The sequence below is a fragment of the Pinus tabuliformis genome, chromosome 2_1 (genome assembly GCF_031772625.1).
Source record: "Pinus tabuliformis cultivar Carrire ecotype Pingquan chromosome 2_1, CPIR1, whole genome shotgun sequence".
In the NCBI taxonomy this organism is placed as follows: domain Eukaryota; kingdom Viridiplantae; phylum Streptophyta; class Pinopsida; order Pinales; family Pinaceae; genus Pinus; species Pinus tabuliformis.
The window spans coordinates 744,994,801-745,021,864 of NC_142299.1; positions in this window are offsets into that span (position 1 = coordinate 744,994,801).

Here is a 27,064-nt window from a genome sequence, read left to right on the forward strand (position 1 = left end):
TTGAAATTAAATGATCAACTAAAAGAGACTGAAAAGGAATTGGATGCTTTGATCCAATTAAAATAGGAATATGTGGTCACTTCTTCAACAAATGTTATCCCCACAGTCTCCACAATAGTGCCATCCACACTAGCAGCATCTTTGGCACCTACAAATCCACTTGCAACAACCTTGCCAAAAACAACAGAGTCTACTTTAGCAGCAGGTGCATCAAGAGAGAAAGAAACAGAACTAGTCAAAGCCATGGAAGAGATGTCTATCTAGGCTACTGAAATGAACAGGTTAAAAGAAAATGTTGCAAGTTTGGAAACAGACTGCAAACTTGCCCAGCTGAAGTAGAAAGAAGAAGCACAAAAGGCCCAAAGAATGGGTGAGAGAATCGAAATCCTAGAGAAGGATTTAACACTGGAGAAACCACTTGGAAAAACCAAGGAAATGTTGTGGGCCAATATCAATGACTCTGTCAATGATATTTGGCCATCAATCCGAGTTATTTTTGAACAAACAGAGTTAGTAAAGATAACTATGGAAGCTATCCAAAAAGTAAAGGAGGAGTTGGGAGATAAGCCAGAGGAGGAAAATAGACTCATCCACTTCCTCAATAGCAAGAATAGATATGAGCTCCATGAGCTAAATATAGAACATATAACTGCTACCATTTTAGAAATAAGGAAGTTCCTTTCCAAAAGGAACCTTATGCTTAATTTGGAAGAAAAGTGCCACAATATGCAGATAGCCATTGAAAGGTTCATGGCTAAATTCTAGCTTTTGAGGGAGAAAGGTCTGCCCAGTCCTATGGTCATCAATGACAAACTTATGACACAATTGGACTATGGTGATTTATGACACAATTGGACTATTGTGATAGACTCAGAAAATTGGCTAAGGAACAAGCCAATTCTTCATCAATAAAAGCCCTACCAACAGGCAAAGAGATATGACAGATTTGAGAACTTGTTCTTCCTTGAACATGAGGTAAAACATATGTTCCTCACCAAGCCCAATTTTTCCAAGTATACTGAAGCTGACGAAATCTACAGAAGAATGGTGAATGTGAAATCACCAGATGCGGAATGGTGGGAGACAATCACAGATTTATTGGGATAAATTTTCTACACAGTAAAAACAGAACAACCAGGTAAAACAGGTAAAAACAGCACAACAGGGTCAAAGAGTATCAGGGTTAAAGAGTATCAGTTGAAAGATGAAAGTAAAGAAGACTCCAGCGTGAAACTCTACAACAACAAGCCAACATAAAGGGCTACACTTCAACAATAAAGGCCAGCACAACCATAATAAAAGGGACAACATGAAACAGTTCATTAGCTGTCTCTATCTTCTTGCAAGAAGATATTTGTATTTCCTAGATTAAATCTCAAGTTGTTTTGAGATATTTTGTAATAATTTTTTGTATAAATACTTCACAATTCGAAGTATGTAGGGTGGATTCTTAGACATTTCTATAGTTTTCTTGATCAAAGACTGTAAGTTATTGTATCACTGTTGGGACCAACAAGCTGGATTATTGAATAAAGAAAAAACATTTCATTGGATTCATGTGTAGTGCGAAATATAGATAAGTATCTTCTTTTGTGTTGTCACTTTTATTTAAAAGTTTTTCAATAATCTTAAATGTATCTGAAATATAAATGCTATAATATGGAATGATATCTCAGAACTTGCTTCACTGCACTCTGTTTTGACTATTATGCATTTTTTATGTTTTCTGCTAAATTATCTAAGTTAAGGAATTCTTGATTGCTCCTTAGTTCAGGTAGTTTCCCTCTAGTCTATATTAAAGGATTCTTAACTACCTTTTTCTCATGATCATCCTTTGTTCCTCCTTTTAATCTCGATTTGAGGATTCTTAAGTGCTCTCTCACCTTGGTTAAGATCATTTCACCCATTCAACCTAAAACCTGTGCTTCACTTTGCTAACTTGCCAATTGAACACTCCCTTTAATGATTTAATCCCTGTTCTGTTGCACTTTTTTGACTGCATAGCCCAATAGCCAGAGACATCATTCTATCCACCTGTTCAAGGATTCCACCATCCAACTTCCAATACGAAACCAAAACCCCAATGAACATTAATAACTAGCCTAAAATCCCAGAAAAACAAATTTAAATTATATAGAGAGATCCCTCTTTGAGTCATAGGTTGGCTAGAGCCTATACTTAAAAAGATTGGTTTGTGGTTACCTCACTCTTTTCCTTCTTCTGATAACTTTTAGGGAAAAATTCTAAGTGATAACATAGTGGCGACCATATTGGGGAGAAACCCTCAGTCCTAATAAATCTTTAAGAAATTTTTAATTGTGTATTTCGAGCCTCTTAAAGTAATTTATTAGGAGTTATTTTCCACAAAAAGAAAACAATTAAAAAATTTTGAAATTCTGGCTTCCAGGAGAACTCATTATATTAGGGCTAACCCAGATCCAAACCCTCCCCCGGTATTTGATAATCCCAACCTGATTTCAAGAAAATCCAAAACAGAATGAAGTTCAGCTAGTCACACACCCTTAGTTAAAGCTAATTCATGCCCTGATGAATGGTTGTTTTTAGAAGATCTTCCCTTTGATGAGCAATTCGATTTGTCACTATTTAAATCAAAGTCTGAAAGTGAAATTTGTGATATTGTCCTAGATCTTGAGTTTATTGCAGACCTTGAAGTCCAAAAAGCCAACAAATCAATTGATGAGTACATTCTGAATTCACCACAATCATCCCTTAGTACTGCCAAGATCCCTGAGTTTTCTGAACAATTGTCCACTACTCTTAGTTCACCACTATTCCCTTCAACTTCTGAAGCCCATTCCCCACCACCATTCATACCCTCACTTCCTTACCAGCGTAGCACTGCTCACTTACCACTCACCAGTCCTAGTTCATCCTCCACTACTGTATCATCTTCCAGTGCCTCAACCCCACATTTTAGCCTTTCCCAGATTATAGCCATGGCAAATAGATATGCTCCCCTTGTCTTACTTGCTCCACTTGGTGCCATGCCAGCAGACTACCAGAGTAAAATCATCCAATTTGATGGCATAGGACACTACACTGCACAACACCATGTTAATAAGATGACAGACTACTTTGAACTTCATGAAATTGATATTGTGGATGTCCAAATGAGACTATTTGCTCAAACTTTAGCTAGTGATGTTAGGAAATGGTTTAGATCACTGCCTGATAATAGTATTGATAGTTTAGAAGTATTTCATTAGAAATTTTTGAATAGATGGGAAAAGAAAAAGAATCCTCTACAGATCCTTTCAAAATATGAAAATATTAGGAGGGGACCAAATGAGACTATTCAAGATTACTGCACCAGATTTAACAATATATACAATGCAATTCCAGTTAATCTTAGACCCCCACCTAACTTATCATTAATAAAGTTCCCTAATGGTTTTGACACAGACATGGCATTCCAGCTTAGGGAAAGAAACCCCCCAACCCTAGAAGATATGCAAAGTGTAGCTGTAAGTGTAGAGGCTAATTTATTAGCTAAAAGAGCTAGAGTTAGGAATGAAAGAAGAGGAACAACTAAAGATGAGCCTTCACCCTCTGACATTAAGATAGATAGCTTAGAAAAAGGCATGGAAAATTTAATGGACAGAATAGAGAATATAGAGAGGAAACCCCAGTGGGATAATCAACATGCACCTCCAGTTACAAAACCCGAACTTTAGGAAAAATAAAAAACAAAACACTGGAAAAAATGCACTTGATCAGAATATTAGACCTCCTTTCCAAGAAAATTATGCAGAAACATACCATCTTGAAGACCTAGAGCAAGACACACAGATTAACCTGATGGGATTAGATGATAAAGGTGTTTTTTTTTCTGACACAACATGATCAGGAATTGCATATACTGCAGCAATTGCAAATCCAGTCTGGAGAATCATTTGATTACAAACTAGGTTATGATTCTGCCATCTTCGAAGTGCATAAACAATATAACCTAAGGAGTAAAAAGAATTCTGATATCCCTGACCAAATCAAGAAAACAATGCCAAATCAACCCAAGAAAATCAAAGAAGCCCCGGTTTATAAAATCCTTTAGCTTCTCCCTAGACAAAACCAGAATCCTTCTGGCCCTACCATTGTAGATATAACCCCTAATCAACCTTCTGATGATCAATCCTCTACTTCAATTCCCCCTAAAAAACCAGTGGACACACCTAAAAACAATAGATTGGAAAATTCACAAAAAGAGGTCCCCAATAAAGGAAAAGAAGGCCATCCCACTCAAATCCCTGTCGTGAAAATTCAAAACCCTCAAACAGAGAAATCCCCTTTGCCATTCAATTTGGGAGCAGAGGTAGCTAAGCTAAAGATTTCAGTCCCTTTAACAAAACTAATCAAGAATGAAACTTACAAAACATAGATAAAACAGACCCTGAACATTACTGAAAATGAGGATTCCGTTAACCTATTTGATGACCAACCAGAACTTATATTTGGTCCAGATGTTAATGGCAAACCACTAGAAGGAGGAATACCACCTTTCTACATTAACCCTAGCATCCATGACAAAATTCTTCAAAATTCAATGTTGGATTCTGGGGCTTCCCACGACTTAATTCCCAAATCAGTAATGGAGAAATTGAACCTAGACATTACAAGGCCTTACAAGGACTTATTTTCATTTGACTCAAGTCAAGTAAAGTGCCTGGGGTTGATTAAAGATCTCCGTGTCACCTTAGTTCAGTATCCTGCCAAAAGCATCCTTATGGATATTGTGGTTGCTAACATCCCACCAAAGTATGCCATGCTGTTATCCAGATCACGGGGAGCCAAACTTAAGGGATCTTTACAACTTGATATGTCATATGCAACAATTTTTGTTTTTTGACAACCCAAGACACTGTACCGAGAAACTTTGATGAATACATGGTAAGTAGCCTGGATTGGCCTCAAAAATTTCCTATCTACTCCGTACATTCAGAAATTGATTCTTTTATCCTGTATAATGCTGATCACACACAAGAAACTTTTTTAGACAGTGTTGATATAGAACCAAAAGAAATTGTAGTTTCAAAATAAGAGGAAACTGCCCAAGCTTTAGAAATTTCCACTAAACAAGGTAGTCAAGACGAGGAAAATTTTGTGGAAGCAGATGATGCGAATTATGAACATGAGATATTGTGGCATCTTGAGTTTGATGGGTCAGTCAATAAGTTTGGAGTAGGAGCATGAGTTTGGATATACAATCTGGAGAATGATCACTCAGAAGGTCATGCATACAAACTAAATTTTAAATGTACTAACAATATGGTCGAGTATGAAGCACTAATTTTAGGTCTTAAATTAGTTAGAAATCTAGGAGCTAAAAGAGTTTTTGTCATGGGAGACTCTGAACTAGTTATAAAACAAATTAATGTTATATATATGACTAAGGATCCTAGATTAAGTTGTTACAAAGGAACCATTGTAGAAATACTAAACACTTTCTTAGAAACCAAGGTTGCTGTAATTCCTAGAAAGCATAATATGCAGGCTCATAGTTTAGCAATGTTTTCCAACACCTGCAAGTTACCCTTTCAACCTAACCATCAGTACACTGCTGAAGTTAGGCACAGACCTGCAATCCCAGATAATTTGAAGATTTGGCAAATATTTTCTAATGAAAAGTAGATAAACAACTTCTTAGTCTTAGAAGAAGAGTTTGTAAATAGCAATATAGATACTGACACATCAATAGATCCTAACATTAAAAACAAAATATAAATAAACGAGATAGAAGGTGAAGAAATAGATAGGTTTCATCCCACTAAATTTACAAAATCAGATGTAGAAAACCTAGAGCAAGTTGAGATTGATGAAATAATTAACGAAGACACTGAAGTAATCAATCTCAAAGACAATTTCTTACCTAAGGGATTAACCCCTTTGGAAGACCTGTTTGATTCAAATGATGTTCCTAGAAATCCTAAAATGGAACCTTTGAAATCTGATATAGAGGAGTGTAATATAGGCATAGATGAAAATCCAAAATTTATTAAACTTTCTAAATCTTTACCTCCCACTAAAAGAGTAAAATACATTGAGTTATTAAAAGAATTTCAGGATGTCTTTGCTTGGAGTTATGAGGACCTCAAATCCTATGACACCAGCATCATACAACACACAATCCCTATAAAATAAAATAAAAAACCTTTTAGACAAAAACTTAGAAGGATAAATCCTGTCCTATTACCTTCAATTGAAAAGGAAATCCAAAGAATGTATGATGCTAAGATAATTGCACCAATCAAATTTTCTGATTGGGTTTCAAACTTGGTGCCAACTAGGAAGAAAACTGGTGAGATCAGACTCTGTGTGGACCTTAGGAACCTCAACAAAGTATCACTTAAAGACAATTACCCTCTCCCCAAAATGGATCATATTTTGCAAAGGGTAGTTGGATCAACCAGAATCTCATTATTGGATGGGTTTTCTGGTTACAATCAGATCTTAGTTCATCCTGATGACCAAGCCAAGACTACCTTCACTACTCCTTGGGGCACATTCATGTATGTGAAAATGCCTTTTGGACTAATGAATGCAGGAGCCACTTTCCAAAGGGCTATGGATATAGCCTTTGCCAAAGAAATTCATGACTTCCTTGTGATATACCTAGATGACATTACTGTGTTTTCAAAATCTAATAGTCAACATTTGGATCATCTAAGGCAAGTTTTTATTAAATGTAGGAAATATGGTATTTCTTTAAACCCCAAGAAGTATTTGTTTGGGTTATAAGAAGGAAAGTTACTAGGTCATATAATTTCAAAAGATGGTATCCAAATAGACCCTCCATGAATATAATCCATATTACAAATACAACATCCAAGGAACACTAGGGAATTACAAGCTTTCTTAGGGAAAATTAACTTTCTTAGAAGATTTATTTCTAATCTAGCAGAATTAATTAGATCACTGAACAATATGTTGAACAACTATTCGACCATAAAATGGACTGTTGAGGCTAAGAAATCATTTGAAGACATTAAACTAGCCTTAACTAGAACACTAGTTTTGATTAGTCCAAAATTTGATAGAGATTTCATCTTATTTTCCTTTGCTTCTGAGCACACAATTGCTGCAGTTTTATTGCAGAAAAATGACCAGGGCTATGAACAACCTATTGTTTTCTTTAGTAATTACTTGAGAGATGCACCCTTAAAAATATATCATAATGTAAAAACAAGCCTTTGTTTTGGTCAAAGCTATCAAGGATTTTAGGGTGTACATTTTATATTCTCATATAGTAGCCTATGTTCCTAATTCAATAGTCAAAGACATCCTAACTCAGGGTGGTCTAGATGGAAAGAGGGGAAAATGGATTTCTACTATTCTAGAATATGACATGGAAAGCAAACCAACTAAGTTAATCAAGGGCCAAGGTTTAGCCAAGCTCATGGCTGAATCGAACTGTCAGGTCCTAGATATAAACTTTATTGCACAAATAGATAATGAAGAGGAGATGGTGACTCCACTAATAAGCCAGGCCTTTATTGAGTCACCATGCTATGCTGATATCATTTATGTTTTACTGAATTTACAAGCTCCTCCTGAATTATCTAAGACCAAAAGCATATTTTTAAAAATAAAATCCTTAAAATTTTGTATATTAGACAATGCTTTGTTTTGGAGAAATCATGAAGGTATTCTTCTCAACTGTTTATTAAAAGATGAATCTAACAAATTATTACAAGAGTTTCATGTAGGTGACTGTGGAGGACACCTTTATTGGAAAACTATTGCAGATAAGATTCTTAGAGCCTGTTTCTACTGGCCTACCTTGTTTTCTGATGTAAAGAAATATGTGACCTCCTGTCACAAATGTCAAATTTTTTAGGGAAAGAAAAAACTTCTACCTTTACCCCTCAAGTCAATCTTTGCTGAAACAACTTTTCAACAATGGGGTTTGGACTTCATTGGTGAAATTCACCCACCTTCCTCTTCCCAGCACAGATGGATCCTCACTGCCACAAACTATTTCACAAAATGGATAGAGGTCATACCTTCAAGGAAAGCCACTGACACTGTTATCATAACCTTCCTTGAAACCAACATTCTATCAAGATTGATGTCAACCTAAGCTCATTACTAATAATGCAACAACTTTTAAATCCAAAAGAATGATAGATTTTTGCAACAAGTATCATATAACCCTGGGCCATTCCATAACCTATTATCCTGAAGGAAATGGACTGGTAGAATCCTTAATCAAAAGTTTGGTGAACATCATCAAAAAGTTGTTAGAGGACAATAAGAAAACATGGAACAAAAATCTAGTTAATGCCTTATGGGCAAACAAGATAACCACTAACAAATCAATTGGTACCTCTCCCTACCAACTAGTTTATGGGATGGAAGCTATTTTTCCATCCTCCTTGGGAACACTAGTGATGAAGCTACTTCAAGAGTTGCAGGTTGAACCAAATAGTATCCAAAGAAGAATCAACCAAATAATACATCTTCAAAAAACCAGGGAGGAAGTATATATTAGGTCTCAAGTTGTGCATGAAAGGATTAAAAAGATTTTTGATAAGAGAACCAAGGCTGAATATTTCTACCTTGGTGACAAAGTCCTAAAATGGGATTCAAGGAGGGAAGATAAAGGTAAACATGGGAAATTTGATTTCCTATGGAAAGGCCCATATGTCATTTATGCTTTCAGAGGTAATAACACTTTCTTCCTAAGAGAAATGGATGGTACAGACGCAAAAGGTGGACTAGTGAATGGTCGAATGCTCAAACACTATTTTGAACCTAACTACTGATTTTTTCTTTCCATTGTACATATTTCATTTTTCTTCAAAAAGTTTAGTCTGGATTGGATGGTGATTTTTGAAGTTGAAGCTCGAAGAGAAGGACCTAATCTTTACGGATTCACTGTCATAAGTATCAATAATGCAGAGGCATACAAGATAATTTTGCAAGGTAACATCAACAACAATTCAAAGGCCATTGATCTACAATGTTCTTGACATTTCACCAGGAAATGCCATCCCCAAGTGGAGACAAGTTTAGGTTCCTATACCAATAGGAGTCATAATTTTGATTGACTAAGGTTAAGCCTTGTAATATTGTACATACATTTTCTTTCTGCAAATGTTTTCCATATTAAAAAAAATTAAAAAATGTAAAGAGGGTATGTCCTAAAAGAATAATCAAAGGAAAAAAAGAATGAAAATAGGTCAAAAAAATGAAATATATGAACCCCAAAAGACAAAAAGAGACCATGAAAGTGTGCAAGTCAAAATTCCATTACTATTTACTTTTTATGCATAATAAATGATTGTGTGCAGCTTGTTACTTATGCCACAATCCATGATAAGTCAAAGTGTTTAAACTTGGCTAATTCATGCTTTCAATTTTATGTGTATATGTAGTGAATAAATCTGGCCAAACAATGTAATTTTGGCAAATTATTAGACAGGTAGAGTGAATAAAAGGAGCTCATCAGTTTAAGTTGAGCCCTTGGATGTTATAAGGTTAGAATTAGATAGTTTATCTTGTAAAGAAAATAAAAGGATTGATAAGGGTTTGCTATCCTAAATGCACCCAAATAAAGTGAAGGAAAATGGTAGGATGAGTAAGTGGGTAAGTAGCAGAAAGGTTGCAGAAATATCATGTCATTTGATACAAAAAGCGCTTATGTCATTGTTTCAAATGCATCTTTTAAATATGCATAAGTGGTAAACAAAACAAAAGCAATGGTTCACAATGTGATTTATTTAACATCCCCTCATTCATTTTAACCCCTATGACACTCACTAACTTCCCTTCCATAATAAAAATATTAATATCTATAGTTTTTAAGTCAAAAAGGCTCAGAGCATTTCTCTGACTTCTGGTGGGACCAGACCCTCGGCTTGATGACTTGAGAAGGAAAGGTGTTAAATTCCCTTATAAGTCATTCATCCCCCTCACAAAACCCCTTTTTCTAAGGTTAAGTTCTTTTGCCTAGGAAAACCCATTTATAAACATGTTTTATGTAAAAACCCCACCAAATACATTTATCCTAAAGTACTAGGTATATAGAAAACACACAACATTTCATGAATCTAAGCACGATTCCCCTTCCACTCATTTCATTAAATTTTTAATTAAATATATAAAAACACCGAAAACCCATTGTCTCGTATATATTTAACTCCCTCATATAAATTAACCCCACCCCTTAGTTTATCTATAAACTATATTGCTACCCCTTATCCCGCAAAAAACATTAAAACCCTGCCCTCAGTCCCTAACCCTCATTATAGTTTGACCCGATCCTGTAAACCTGGATTAGTTCTTAAACTAATCCCAAAAGCCACCGCGATTAAATCCCATCATTCACCCCTGCGCAACTCTCATCTCCTGATCACCGTTGATCGTCCCTCCTCCACATCCAATGCCCCACAAGAATATTGGGCCAGCCCGACGTCCGCCCCTTACCTGCCCGATAAAGCGGGTCTCCCCTGGCCCCCGACGCTACGTGGAAAATGCTGAATGGAATCAGGCGACCCCTCCCAAATACCGCCCGCACCACAAAATCGGTGCGATGGACCTCCCAAACCACTTCCCCCTTCCAACCAAAAACCATCACTATTCATAAATTAGTGAACCTGCCAAAATTAACCATTTTCCTATAAAAGTCCGATTACCCCTCTTTTCACTCTTTTCGCACATTTTTCCTTTGAGAACACAGAAAGTCATTGTGACCCCTGAAAACAACCAAATTTCTCACAAACTTCCACCATTGTTCCATAGACGCTGCAGACTAGCCCAACTCGCTCATCAGTTTGTACCAATACTATACAAACCTCTGCAGCGGCCTTCAACCACCATTTACAATCAATTCCGCCCAATTCTAGGTACTTAACCATGGAATTCCAACTCCATTATCAAATTCAGAGTCAATTCACCCTCATGACACTGTTAGTTCAGTAAAAAAGGATCAAATTCACTTAAATTTTAACACTGTGAGCCATAAACCAATGCAAAACCTCCATTGCCCTAAAAATCTGAATCATTCCCCACACTCAAATCCAAGAGAACTGAGTATGGTTGCCCTAATTGCTATGGATGTGAGTGCCATCACTACACCTCATTTAGACCTGGACCACCTTCCTTTAGCTGATAAATATTTCCAAATAAAAGATACCTATACCCAAGAGTCCCCACTCAAAGTACATTGCCAAAGTAGGGACAAGTTCCTAAACCATGCTGATGAAATTGGCCTTTGGGAGTCAAATTTTCCCAAGTACTAGTTCCCCCAAGTCCACATTTTTGCTGAAATTGTTCATATGTGCTATGATTGCTGCGTCCCTAGTCACAAAACTGTCATGGCTCATGACCAAAAGGTCCTTTTCACCATCACCGCTGAGTCTATTAATGAAATGCTGCAGCTCCAACCAGGACCAAGCCTAACCCCACTCTCAATTAGAGATTTGTTGGACCTGTATCCAAAACTTAGCTTTGCAAAATTGGCCCAACTATTCCAAACCTTCATCAGAGAAGAGAGACACATCCCTAAGGACCCCCTCCCCCTTCCCAATATGTAGTGCTATTTTTTGCCCATGTGGGAAAAATATTGTAGCCATGATATCCTGCATTTTGGGGTACACCACTAGTGAATAAATTGATGAGTTAATCCTTGCCTTCTTGTCCATCTACACTCTAGGACAACCTCATGTTGTCATTATGACTATGCCCAATTTATAGCTGACAGGATGCATGAGAAATTCCTTAGAATGAACAATGAAATGGTTTTCATGTACTCATCAATTTTATACCATATGTTCTTATATTACCAACTTGACAAGTTCCCATTCACCCTTCAGAAGATGGACACCAAAGGTCAGTCCAGGTCAATCATTTTTCGGACCCCATTGATCCACCAATCTCAGTCTCCATACTCTTATTCTGATTTTCTTGATTTATTTGTACACCTAGTCATGACAATGTTGACGGGAAGCCCTCCTCCTAGAATCAGTCCAGAAATAAAGAAAGTCCTTCAATTGTCTAAACAGACCAAAGTGGGTGACTGGTACCTTTACAAGAACCATACAGAAATCAGGATATATGGTTGCACGCTGGCACCATACAAGCTACCAAGATACCTCTCAATGAGGTTGTTTGCATTAGAATACTATAGAAAAATCATCAATGAAGATGAAGTAAACTTCGTCAATGCCAAGAAGAAGGCCAATCTCAAAATAAAAGACCAACTGGGCCCCTTCATATGCAACGCAAAGAAGCAAACCTAATTCTGCAGAGAATGAAGTTCCAAAGGAGTCTTGTCTGGAGATACGATCATTTGGAATTCATCACAAAGAAGAGACAAAAGGTCAAGCTAGGACCTTTCATTCACCATCCCATACCTGAAATAGAAGCATATGAAAATCAGACAGAATGGGTGGAGAGTACCCTAGTAGACTAAGACAGCACTAAAGTACTCATAGAGAATGCTCTAATTGATTTAGAAAAGCAGATTGATGACAACTCTTTTATGCAGGTACCAGAAGAACCATAAAGAACCATGAGTACCCCTCTAGTTATGCAGACTCCTCAGAATGAGGAGAAGATCCCAAAAAGAAACAGAGAAGGGGCTTCCACTTCAGGAATGGCCACCTCGGATTTGCAGCAAGAAACAAATAAGAGGCAAAGTCTAAATCCAGCCTCTGAGCAAGAGTATATTGACGACTTAGCTGAATTCACAAATATAGGAGCAGAAAGAAGCAGGCCTACCACTCCTTCTAGAGGCATGCAAGAGCCTTCCACATCATAAACTCAGATGTTGGAAAGGAAACTCAGTGTTGAAGTATCTTCTTTTAGAATGCCTGCTGAAAAAGACCAAGATATCAAGGAAATATATAAAGAAATCAAAGCCAGAAATGAGAGGCTTAAGGCCCAAACATATGCACAATACCTGAAGCTGACTCCCACCAATCAAACAAGGCTAATGTCAGCCTTTGACATTAAAGAGGGAAAGCTGTAGATGACCTTTGTTAAGCCTACAACCCAGTAGCCAAAGACAACATCAGATTTCAAAAGGGTAGATTTTGAAGTGTTGGCAAGGGATATTCATCCCATAGACCAGATTGAACTACACAAATAGGTTGGAGAGATGATATAATCCACCTTGACAGGTAAAGCCATAGTTGCTAATCAACTACAGAACTCTCTGAACAACATCTTAGCTCAATTCCAGTTAGAGAAGGCCTCCTCACAGGCCAAGGATACCAGGATCAAGTCCTTAGAGGACTTAGTGGTTGAATTGGGACACAATCCCAAGGATATAAAAGCCACATAACAACTTATTAAAAGGAAGAACAATGACATAGCTGCATTGAAGAAACAACTAAAAATACCTCAGCTACAACATCCATAAACATTGGAAGTCCTAGAAGCCTAGCAGGGGCATGAAGAACTAATGGACTTGGTCTTCAAATTGAATGATCAAATAAAAGAGACTGAAAAGGAATTGGATGCTTTGATCCAATTAAAACAAGCAAATGTGGCCACTTCTTCAACAAATGTTATCCCCACAGTCTCCACAGCAGTGCCATCCACACTAGCAACATCTTTGGCACCTATTGCTCCACTTGCAACAACCTTGCCAACAATAACAGAGTCTACACCAACAGTAGGTGCATCAGTAGAGAAAGAAACAGAACTAGCCAAAGCCATGGAATAGATGTCTATCCAGGCTACTGAAATGAACAGGTTAAAAGAAAAGGTTGCAAGTTTGGAAACAGACTGCAAACCTTCCCAGCTGAAGCAGAAAGAAGAAGCACAAAAGGCCCAGAGAATGGGTGAGAGAATCAAAATCCTAGAGAAGGATTTAACACTGGAGAAATCACTTGGAAAAACCAAGGAAATGCTATGGGCCAATATCATTGACTCTGTCAATTATATTTGGCCATAAATCCAAGATATTTTTGAAAAAAAAAGTTAGTAAAGATAGCTACAGAAGCTATCTAGAAAGTAAAGGAGGAGTTGGGAGATAAGCTAGAGGAGGAAAATAGACTCATCCACTTCCTCAACAACAAGAATAGATATGAGCTCCATGAACTAAATATAGAAGATAGGAATGCTACCATTTTAGAAATAAGGAAGGTCCTTTCCAAAAGGAACCTTATGCTTAATTTGGAAGAAAAGTGCCACAATATGCAGGTAGCCATTGATAGGTTCATGAATAAATTCCAGATTTTGAGGGGGAAAGGTCTGCCCAGTCCTATGGTCATCAATGACAAACTCATGACACAGTTGGACTATGGTGATAAACTCAAAAAATTGGCTAAGGAACAAGTCAGTTCTTCATCCATAAAAGCCCTGCCGACAGGAAAAGTGTTATATGAAACATTTGAGAACTTGTTCTTCCTTGAACATGAGGTAAAACATCTGTTCCCCACCAAGCCCAATTTTTCCAAGTATACTGAAGCTGATGAAATCTACAGAAGAATGGTGAATGTGAAATTACCAGATGCAAAATGGTGGGAGACAATCACAAATTTATTGGGATAAACTTACCACACCGTAAAAACATAACAACCAGGTAAAACATGTAAAACCAGCACAACAGGGTCAAAGAGTATTAGGGTTAAAGAGTATCAGTTGAAACATGAAAGTAAAGAAGACTCCAGCGTGAAACTCTACAACAACAAGCCAGCATAAAGGGCTACACTTCAACAATAAAGACCAGCACAACCATAATAAAAGGGACATCATGAAACAATTCATTAGCTGTCTCTATCTTCTTGCAAGAAGATATTTGTATTTCCTAGATTAAATCTCAAGTTGTTTTGAGATATTTTGTAATATTTTTTTGTATAAATACTTCATAATTCAAAGTATGTTGGGTGGATTCTTAGACATTTCTATAGTTTTATTGATCAAATACTGTAAGCTATTGTACCACTGTTGGGACTAGTAAGCTGGATTATTGAATAAAGCAAAGAAATTTCACTGGATTCATGTGTAGTGCGAAATACAGACAAGTATCTTCTTTTGTGTTGTCACTTTTCTTTAAAAGTTTTTCCATAATCTTAAATGTATCTGAAATCTAAATGCTATAATATGGAATGATATCTCAGAACTTGCTTCACTGCACTCTGTTTTGACTATTATGCATTTTTTATGTTTTCTGCTAAATTATCTAAGTTAAGGAATTCTTGATTGCTCCTTAGTTCAGGTAGTTTCCCTTTGGTCTATAGTAAAGGATTCTTAACTGCCCTTTGCTCATGATCATCCTCTGTTCCTCCTTTTAATCCCAGTTTGAGGATTCTTAAGTGCTCTCTCACCTTGGTTAAGATCATTTCATCCATTCGACCTAAAACCTATGCTTCACTCTGCTAGCTTGCCCATTGAACACTCCCTTTAATGATTTAATCCCAGTTCTGCTGCATTTCTTTGACTCCATAGCCCAATAGCCAGAGACATCATTCTATCCATCTGTTCAAGGATTCCACCATCCAACTTCCAATACGAAACCAAAACCCCAATGAACATTAAGAACTAGCCTAAAATCCCAGAAAAACAAAGTCAAATTATATAGAGAGAGCCCTCTCTGAGTCATAGGTTGGCTAGAGCCTATACTTAAAATATTGGTTTGTGGTTACCTCGGTCTTTTCCTTCTTCTAATAGCTTCTAGGGAAAAATTCTAAGTGATAACACAGTGGCGACCATACTGGGGAGAAACCCACAGTCCTAATAAATCTTTAAGAAATTTTTAATTTTGTATTTCAAGCCTCTTAAAGTAATTTATTAGAAATTATTTTCCACAAAAAGAAACAATTAAAAAATTATGAAATTATGGCTTCGAGGAGAACTCATTATACTAGGGCTAACCCAGATCCAAACCCTCCCCCTATATTTGATAATCCCAACCTGATTTTAAGAAAATCCAAAACAGAAGAAAGTTCAGCTAGTCACACACTCTTAGTTAAAGCTAATTCATGCCCTGATGAATGGTTGTTTTTAGAGGATCTTCCCTTTGATGAGCAATTCGATTTGCCACTATTTAAATCAAAGTCTGAAAGTGAAATTTGTGATACTGTCCTAGATCCTGAGTTTATGGCAAACCTTGAGGTCCAAAAAGCCAACAAATCAGTTGATGAGTACATTCTGAATTCACCACAATCATCCATTAGTACTGCCAAGATCCCTGAGTTTTTTGAACAATTGTCCACTACTCTTAGTTGACCACTATTCCCTTCAACATCTAAAGCCCATTCCACACCACCATTCATACCCTCACTCCCTTACCAGCCTAGCATTGCTCACTTACCACTAACCAGTCCTAGTTCATCCTCCACTACTGTATCATCTTTCAGTGCCTCAACCCCACATTTTAGCCCTTCCCAGCTTATAGCCATGGCAAATAGATATGCTCCCCTTGTCTTACCTGCTCCACTTGGTGCCATGCCAGCAGACTACCAGAGTAAAATCATCTAATTTGATGGCATATGACACTACAGTACACAACACCATGTTAATAATATGACAGACTACTTTGAACTTCATGAAATTGATATTGTGGATGTCCAAATGAGACTATTTGCTCAGACTTTAGCTAGTGATGTTAGGAAATGGTTTAGATCACTGCCTGATAATAGTATTGATAGTTTAGAAATATTTCATTAGTAATTTTTGAATAGATGGGAAAAGAAAAAGGATCCTCTACAGATCCTTTCAAAATATGAAAATATTAGGAGGGGAGCAAATGAGACTGTTCAAGATTACTGCACCAGATTTAACAATATATACAATTCAATTCCATTTAATCTTAGACTCCCACCTAAATTATCATTAATAAATTTCCCTTATGGTTTTGACACAGACATGGCATTCCAGCGCAGGGAAAGAAACCCCCCAACCCTAGAAGATATGCAAAGCGTAGCTATAAATGTAGAGGCTAATTTATTAGCTAAAAGAGCTAGAGTTAGGAATGAAAGAAGAGGAACAACTAAAGATGAGCCTTCACCCTCTGACATTAAGATAGATAGCTTAGAAAAAGGCATGGAAAATTTAATGGACAGAATAGAGAATATAGAGAGGAAACCCTAGTGGGATAATCAATAGGCACCTCCAGTTAGAAACCCGAACTTTAGGAAAAACCAAAAACAAAACACTGGAAAAAATGGACCTGATCAGAATATTAGACCTCCTTTCCAAGAAAATTATGCAGAAACATCCTATCCTGAAGACCCAGAGCAAGAAACATAGATTAACCTGATGGGATTAGATGATGAAGGTGTTAGGGCCTAAATCTACCTCAGGCTGAGAAAGGTAGGATCTAGGGTAACATCAAACCATGCATAACCTGGTAGCTAGCCCTACCAGGTCGGGAGAGGGCTCTCTCCTTGTCAATCTTAGGAAAGATGGCCAATGAAAGCATGAGATGACTGATGTAATGACTGATTTTAGGCTAGGTATGTGTGCAAAAGAGTTTGATTGAATTTAAAGATGTTTTGTTGGCTCAAATGGAAAGGCAGATCTGGGTCTGGGGAATGAGGCTCAATTTTGCAGAGATCTCTATGGGGCAAGGTAGGCAACTGATTTGGCACTTCAAAATGAATGCAATGGAGAGATTTGGACAGGTGAGGAGTTGAAAAGGGCAAGAAAACCTCAGGGATCCTCTTCAAACAGTTGAAAACATCAATAACTAAGCAAACCCTAGGTAGAGCACTGCAATTTCAATGTATTCTACCTTTATCCTTGTTTGTTTTAGTTAAGGAGAAGCAAGGGAGATAATGGCATACATAAAATAAACTTACAGTTTACTGAAGGAAACATAGTACCAAAGAAAGATGCCACATGAATCCCATAAAGTGCTGCAAACCTGGTCTATTCCTTAGCCAAAACTGCTGAGATGAGTATACAATGAAACTCCAAGCTTTCTCAAAAGTCTAACCATGCTAATGACTGAAAAACATAAGATATAGGAAAACAACAACTCATCCTAGCCTCTAGGGGTCGAGCTCGTGAGTTTAGGAGCTGTTCCAACAAATTCTAAACTGAGAACTAAAAAGTAGGTAGTAGAACAACATGCCTCTAAAAACTAGGGAACTGATTCATTCAGTTGCAAACTACCTTTTCATGGATGAATCTACCTCTATGAGTGAAAATTCAACATAATTATCAAGATCCATCAAATTACATCAAATTACATCATGATTTTGACATTAAGAAGGAGAAAAGTCAAACTATCAAAAAACTAGGCGAAAAACAAAGTATTTTGGTCAAACTGAGCAAAATTTCCCTAATGCACCGTGCTGATTTCTCTATGCATAGTTCCTGTTTGCAGCCACTTTTGGAGGCCTTTTTGGTGTCCAAATTTTCTCCAAGTGTTCTTGTTGGAAAGGTATACCTATCTACTTTCCAGAACAAGTTGAATTTTTGAATTTGGCCTCCATTTTCGCTTCCAAAACTGAGTTCTCCAAACACTGCTTCCTGTGTGTCAAAATAGGGATAGTAAGGTCATTTTTTGGATGTTTTTGACCTTTTTGGGGGCTCAAAACCTGTCAAAATTTCTTGGACATTGGTAGGCATGCATATTTTTCCAAGAAAAGTCCAAAGATGCTGAGTTTTTTTCATTTGGATGCCTCCATCAAAAGCGAGCGCCAGGTGGCGAGGCGCATTGGGCAGAAAAACCTGTGTTTTGGCCCAAAATTTTCAAAAATGCAAAAAGTGTCCCAATTTTTTTGAAATTTGGGCTGAGTGCTCTCCATCAAGTGCTATGTTGGGCCAAGAAAGCCTCAGCCAAGATCTGAAGTTTATCTTGCGCTTTTTGCCTCCTCGATCTCTTCTTCAACTTGGCCTTCAAGTTCCTGATTCTAGCTTGGCACACCATATTCCTTGACAAATAGTGATATGCCATGTTTCTCAACATATTTTTCTCGTTAATGGCCTTCTCCAACATCCTCTCCAAGTGGATATTATTCCTCTCCAGCCAAGACTCATGATCAACATTGATTTCTTGCTCAAGTGTTGTGAACTTGACTTTCCTCCTTTTGGCAGCTTGCCGGTTTTCTTGTATGTTTCTTAGCTCCATTATGGTTTTCTGATCCTCTAGTTGCTTGTTTCTTTGCTCTAGGTACTTTATTATCCACTTGGCTCTTTCCAAGTTGAGGGACAAAGCATTGATGTCCACCTGTTTCTCTTGGATGACCTCCTTGAGCTTTGAGCTTTGTGGGCCCAAATCAGTGTCATCGTCCTGAATGAGAATGAAATCAGTCTCCTGCTCACCTGAAGGCCCCTCATCATGTAATGGCCTCTTGCCCTTGTCCTGAATCTGCTGTGCTGATGAAGGAAGCGAGACCCCTTCCACCCCGGGTGGAGATAATACTTGCTTTGCTGTTGCAAACAACCTTCTAGTGCCCTTTTGATAGGTGACAAACACCGGCACACTAGGTCTTTGTCTCATGACCCTCCTGCTGACATGAAGGTCCACCTGCCTCATCAAAAGCTTCTGGAGGTACCTGAGGAGCTGTGAAGAACTCACAAGAAATGAAATCCTCCCATGAGATGCCCTGCAAATCAAGCTGATGCATGACCACGATTTTGATGAGTGCAAAATGATATATACTGTTAAACTGCTGCTGAGGAGTCTTCTGTTGTACTAGGGTGGTCATCTTCTCAATATTTCGGCACATGAAGTAGGGGAGATTCATCATTCTCACCCTGGTAAAGTGCATCAACAATCTGATATGATAAGCATATAGGTGAGAAAACTGGCCCTCACAACTGAAATACTTCATTATGAGTTTCATCAAGGGAGCATATGAGTCTTTCAGGTACCAAAAGGAAAAAATCTGCTGAGTTGTCTCAAATAACCGGGCTTGATGTATGGTTCATAATGTTCCCTGTCAATCTGCTACCTTTTATTCCACTGCTCTCCGACATTAGGAATGCTGGTTGCTAGAGAAATAGACTCCGGTGTCAAGGTGAATGCCACACCAGCTAGAGTGGCTTGGCCATTATGTAGATGAAGCACAAACAACCTGGCCAACTCATGATGGTACTGGACTCTAGCAACCATCTCACAGAACTGATAACAGGATTGGTGTTGGAAGCATGTGATAGCAAGAGGGCAGGCCTGCAGCTCGGCAAGTGAAGTAGGCTCCTCTCGTATATGTTTGCCACCCTTGTGAGGTCTCCTTGGTGCATGCATTTCTGTAGGAGAGTCACTGTGTGTCTCTTCATCTCGGTCATATGAAGGAACAGATCCCGTGTTTTCTAATGTGTGAGTTTTCTTGATGAGTATGAAGAGATTTATGGTGATTTTAGTTTTTTTCCACTAAGGTTAAGAATGTATGAGGGACTGTGGAGGGAGAGGGTATGAGGGGTTTTGGGAATATTATGACAAGTTTTTTGGGAAATAGGGGGTTTAGGGAATAATATGTAAGCTTAGGGACAACAATTAGGGTTTGGGGATTTTGTAGTTAGGATTTGGGAAAATGGGAATTGGGGATAGGGGTGAATGATTTGTTTTTTAGGAATATGAGAGTTAGGGAATGAATGGATGAACTGGGAAAATAAATGGAGGAGTCAAAGAGTAAGGGAAAGGTGGAGTGGACTTGGTAGCAAAATGACAAATGCAAACCCTAGGAAATCATGTTTTGAGAAATTGCAAGGAAGTATGATTTGAGTTTTTTCACACAACCACCATAAATTTTTAAGAAAAACTCTTTCACTAGCAAGGAAAAGGGCCTGACTTACTTGCACACTAGAAGATTTGAGCAATTTTGGCAATTCAAGGGAGTTTATGATGAAATTGGGTTTGGCAACTCTATGTGTCGTGCCACAAAACCAACACGCTGTGCTTCCTGTATACTCCGCATTAGTATAAATTTAATACTATGGAGGGCGACCCAATGCGCCGCGCCTCCAAAACTGGAACTCTTTGCTGCGATTTCGCTTCCTTTCTCCAACACGACCTTCACTTTGCTCAATCTTTCTTCTTTGAGTGCCAATGAGCTTTTTGAATTGTAAAGATGATTTATATACAAGAGCTTTTGATTTTTCCTTCATGAAACCCACTTTTACAATGTTTGCAATGTGACTTACTTTTTCAACTCTGTTTTTGGGCAGTTTACTTTATTTGTGCCTTTGATGAACTGAATGACTTGATTTTTTGTTTGTCTTGCAGGGGATGGAGCAACTGAAGCTTGGCAAGGTGACCAGGGTTGCCACTGAAGTTATTTACATATGAAAGAACTGAAATTACATCAATTTATAATAAAAACATAAAAATCTTTGTTTTTATCACTGAGCATGTGATTATAGAAATTATTGTTGTTGAAACTTTATTTGTCCTCCTCATGCGCCTGCTAACCTTTATTGAGCATTTTGAAGACCTTTTTGACGAAACCCTAGACCTAATGAAACTGAAACCCTAGAAATGACTCTTGCAAATTTAAAGACAAAAAGTGACTGCAGATGATCTAGATGAATGGTAATGTGTCAGTAGGTAAAGGGCATGAGGGGAAAATGTTCAACAAGAAACTACTGTCAGATGATCCATGATCCTAATGGAATGCAGCTGATTGAGTGAGACACCTAATATGGAATGCAACAAGAGAATTTGATCACTGACGGAGGGATGAAGATATAGACACTAACAGAAGGTGTTGTTTTTCTGACACAAGATGATCACGAATTACATATGCTGCAACAATTGCAAATCCAGTCTGGGGAATCATTTGATTATAAACAAGGTTATGATTCTGCCATCTTCGAAGTGCATAAACAATATAACCTAAGGAGTAAAAAGAATTCTGATATCCCTGACCAAACCAAGAAAACAATGCCAAATCAACCCAAGAAAATCAAAGAAGCCTCGGTTTCTAAAATCCTCCAGATTCTCCCTAGAAAAAACCAGAATCCTTTTGGCTCCACCATTGTAGATATAACCCCTAGTCAACCTTCTGATGATCAACCCTCTACTTCAATTCCCCCTAAAAAGCCAGTGGACACACCTCAAAACAATAGATTGGAAAACTCACAAAAAGAGGTCCCTAGTAAAGGAAAAGAAGACCATCCCACTCAAATCCCTGCTTTGAAAATTCAAAACCCTCAAACAGAGAAAGCCCCTTTTCCATTCAATTTGGGAGCAGAGATAGCTAAGCTAAAGATTTCAGTCCCTTTAACAAAACTAATCAAGAATGAAACTTACAACACACAGATAAAATAGATCCTGAACATTGCTGAAAATGAGGATTCCGTTAACCTGTTTGATGACCAACCAGAAATTATATTTGGTCCAGATGTTAATGGAAAACCACTAGAAGGAGGAATACCACCTTTCTACATTAGCCTTAGCATCCATGACAAAATTCTTCATAATGCAATGTTGGATTCTGGGGCCTCCCACAACTTAATGCCCAAATCAGTAATGGAGAAATTGAACCTAGACATTACAAGGCCTTACAAGGACTTATTTTCATTTGACTCAAGTCAAGTAAAGTGTCTGGGGTTGATTAAAGACCTCTGTGTCACCTTAGTTCAGTATCCTTCCAAAAGCATCCTTATGGATATTGTGGTTGCTGACATCCCACCAAAGTATGGCATGCTGTTATCCAGATCATGGGGAGCCAAACTTCAGGGATCTTTACAACTTGATATGTCATATGCAACAATTTTTGTTTTTGGACAACCCAAGAAGTTGTACCGAGAAACTTTAATGAAATACATGGTAAGTAGCCAGGATCGGCCTCAAAACTTTCCTATCTACACCGTAAATTCATACATTCATTCTTTTATCTTGTATAATGCTGTTAGACAATGTTGATATAGAACCAAAAGAAATTGCAGTTTCAAAACGATGAGGAAAAGTTTGTGGAAACATATGATGCGAATTATGAACATGAGATATTGTGGCATCTTGAGTTTGATGGGTAGTCAATAAGTTTGGAGCAGGAGCAGGAGTTTGGATATACAATCTGGAGAATGATCACTCAGAAGGCCATGCATACAGACTAAATTTCAAATGTACTAACAATATGGTCGAGTATGAAACACTAATTTTAGGTCTTAAATTAGTTAGGAATCTAGGAGCTAAAAGAGTTTCTGTCATGGGAGACTCTGAACTAGTTATAAAACAAATTAATGCTGTATACATGACTAAGGACGCTAGATTAAGTTATTACAGATGAACCATTGTAGAAATACTAAACACTTTCTTAGAAACCAAGGTTGCTGTAATTCTTAGAAAACATAATATGCAGGCTCATAGTTTAGCAATGTTTGCCAGCACCTGCAAGTTACCCTTTCAACCTAACCACCAGTACACTACTGAAGTTAGGCACAGACCTGCAATCGCAAATAATTTGAAGAACTGGAAAATATTTTCTGATGACAAGAAGATAAACAACTTCTTAATCTCAGAAGAAGAGTTTATAAATAGTAATATAGATACTGACACATCAATAGATCCTAACATGAAAAACAAAATAGAAATAAACAAGATAGAAGGTGAAGAAATAGATAGGTTTCATTCCACTAAATTTACAAAATTAGATGTAGAAAACCTAGAGCAAGTTGATATTGATGAAATAATTAACGAAGACGTTGAAGTAATAAATCTCAAAGACAATTTCTTACCTAAGGGATTAACCCCTTTGGAAGATCTATTTGATTCAAATGATGTTCCTAGAAATCCTAAAATGGAACCTTTGAAAAATCTGATATAGAGGAGTGTAATATAAGCATAGATGAAAATCCAAAATTGATTAAACTTTTTAAATCATTACCTCCCACTGAAAGAGTAAAATACATTGAGTTATTAAAAGAATTTCCGGATGTCTTTGCTTGGAGTTATGAGGACCTCAAATCCTATGACACCAGCATCATACAACACACAATCCCTATAAAATAAAATCAAAAACCTTTCAGACAAGAACTTAGAAGGATAAATCTTGTCCTATTACCTTCAATTGAAAAGGAAATCCAAAGAATGTATGATGCTAAGATCATTGCACCAATCAGATTTTCTAACTGGGTTTCAAACTTGGTGCCAACTAGGAAGAAAACTAGTGAGATCAGACTCTGTGTGGACCTTAGGAACCTCAAAAAAGTATCACTTAAAGACTACCCTCTCCCCAAAATGGATCGTATTTTGAAAAGGGTAGTTGGATCAATCAGAATCTCATTATTGGATGGGTTTTCTGGTTATAATCAGATCTTAGTTCATCCTGATGACCAAGCCAAGACTGCCTTCACTACTCCTTGGGGCACATTCATGTATGTGAAAATGGCTTTTGGACTTATGAATGCAGGAGCTGCTTTCCAAAGGGTTATGGATATAGCCTTTTCCAAAGAAATTCATGACTTCCTTGTGATATACCTAGATGACATTACTGTGTTTTCAAAATCTGATAGTCAACATTTGGATCATCTAAGGTAGGTTTTTATTAAATGCAGGAAATATGGAATTTATTTAAACCCCAAGAAGTCTTTGTTTGGGTTAGAAGAAGGAAAGTTACTAGGTCATATAATTTCAAAAGATGGTATCTGAATAGACCCTGCAAGAATAGAAGCCATCTTATAGATATAACATCCAAGGAACGTTATGGAATTACAATATTTCTTAGGGAAAATTAACTTTCTTAGAAGATTTATTTCTAATCTACCAGAATTAATTAGATCACTGAAAAATATGTTGAAAAAAGATTCGACCATAAAATTGGCTGTTGAGGCTAACAAATCCTTTGAAGACATTAAATTAGCCTTAACTAGAACACCAGTTTTGATCAGTCCAAAATTTGACAGAGATTTCATCTTATTTTCCTTTGCTTCTGAGCACACAATTGCTGCAGTTTTACTGCAGAAAAATGACCAGGGCTATGAACAACCTATTGCTTTCTTTAGTAAAGCCCTGAGAGATGCACCCTTAAAATATAACATAATGGAAAACAAGCCTTTGCTTTGGTCAAAGCTATCAAGGATTTTAGGGTGTACATTTTATATTCTCATATAGTAGCCTATGTTCCTAATTCAGTAGTCAAAGACATCCTAACTCAGGGTGGTCTAGATGGAAAGAGGGGAAAATGGATTGCTACTATTCTAGAATATGACATAGAAATCAAACCAACTAAGTTAATCAAGGGCCAAGGTTTAGCCAAGCTCATGGCTGTATCGAACTGTCAGGTCCTGGATATAAACTTATTGCACAAATAGATAATGAAGAGGAGATGGTGACTCCACTAATCAACCAGGCCTTTATTGAATCACCATGGTATGCTGATATCATTTATGTTTTACTGAATTTACAAGCTCCTCCTGAATTATCTAAGACCAAAAGCAGATTTTTAAAGATGAAATCCTTAAAATTTTGCGTATTAGACATGTTTTGGACAAATCATGAAGGTATTCTTCTCAACTGTTTATTAAAAGATGAATCTAACAAAGTATTACAAGAGTTTCATGTAGGTGATTGTGGAGGACATCTTTACTGGAAAACTACTGCAGATAAGATTCTTAGAGCCGGTTTCTATTGGCCTACCTTGTTTTCTGATGTAAAGAAATATGTGACCTCCTGCCACAAATGTCACATTTTTGAGGGAAAGAAAAAGCCTCTACCTTTACCTCTCAATCCAATCTCTGCTAAAACACCTTTTCAACAATGGGGTTTAGATTTCATTGGTGGAATTCACCCACCTCCATCTTCCCAACACAAATGGATCCTCACTACCACATAATATTTCACAAAATGGATAGAGGCCATACCTTCAAGGCAAGCCATTGACACTGTTATCATAACCTTCCTTGAAACCAACATTCTATCAAGATTTGGATGTCCAACTAAGCTCATTACTGATAATGCAACAAATTTTAAATCCAAAAGAATGATATATTTATGCAACAAGTATGATATAACCTTGGGCCATTCCACAGCCTATTATCCTCAAGGAAATATGGCAGAATCCTCAATCAAAAGCTTGGTGAACATCATCAAATTTTTTTTAGAGGACAATAAGAAAACATGGAACAAAAATCTAGTTAATGCCTTATGGGGAGATAGGCTAACCACTAAGAAATCAATTGGTACCTCTCCCTACCAACTAGTTTATGAGATGGAAGCTGTTTTTCCATCCTCCTTGGGAACACCAGTGATGAAGCTGCTTCAAGAGTTGTAGTTTGAACCAAATAGTATCCAAAGAAGAATCAACCAAACAATACATCTTCAACAAACCAGGGAGGAAGTATATATCAGGTCTCAAGTTGTGCAGGAAAGGATTAAAAAGATTTTTGATAAGAGAACCAAGGCTGAAGATTTCTACCTTGGTGACAAAGTCCTAAAATGGGATTCAAGGAGGGAAGATAAAGGTAAACATGGGAAATTTGATTTCCTATGGAAAGGCCCATATGTCATTTATGATTTCAGAGGTAATAATGCTTTCTTCCTAAGAGAAATGGATGGTACAGAAGCAGAAGGTGGACCAGTGAATGGTCGAATGCTCAAACACTATTTTGAACCTAACTATTGATTTTTTCTTCCCATTGTACATATTTCATTTTCTTTAGAAAGTTTAGTCTGGATTGGATGGTGATTTTTGAAGTTGAAGCTCGAAGAGAAGGCCCTAAGATTTAAGGATTCATTGTCATAAGTATCAACACTGCTGAGGCATAGAGGATAATTTTGCAAGGTAACATCAACAAAAATTCAAAAGTCACTGATCTACAAAGTTCTTGACATTTCACCAGGAAATACCATCCCCAAGTGGAGCCACTATTAGGTTCCTATACCAATAGGAGTCATAATTTTGATTGACTAAGGTTAAGCCTTGTAATATTGTACATACCGTTTCTTTCTACAAATGTTTTCCATATTAAAAAGAATTAAAAAATGTAAAGAGGGTATGTCCTAAAAGAATAATCAAAGGACAAAAAGAATGAAAATAGATAATAAAAAAATGAAATATATGAACCCCAAAAGACAAAAAGAGACCATGAAAGTGTGCAAGTCAAAATGCCACTACTATTTACTTTTTATGCATAATAAATGATTATGCGTATCTTATTACTTATGCCACAATCTATGATAAGTCTGTTAACACTCAGGTTGTTCCCT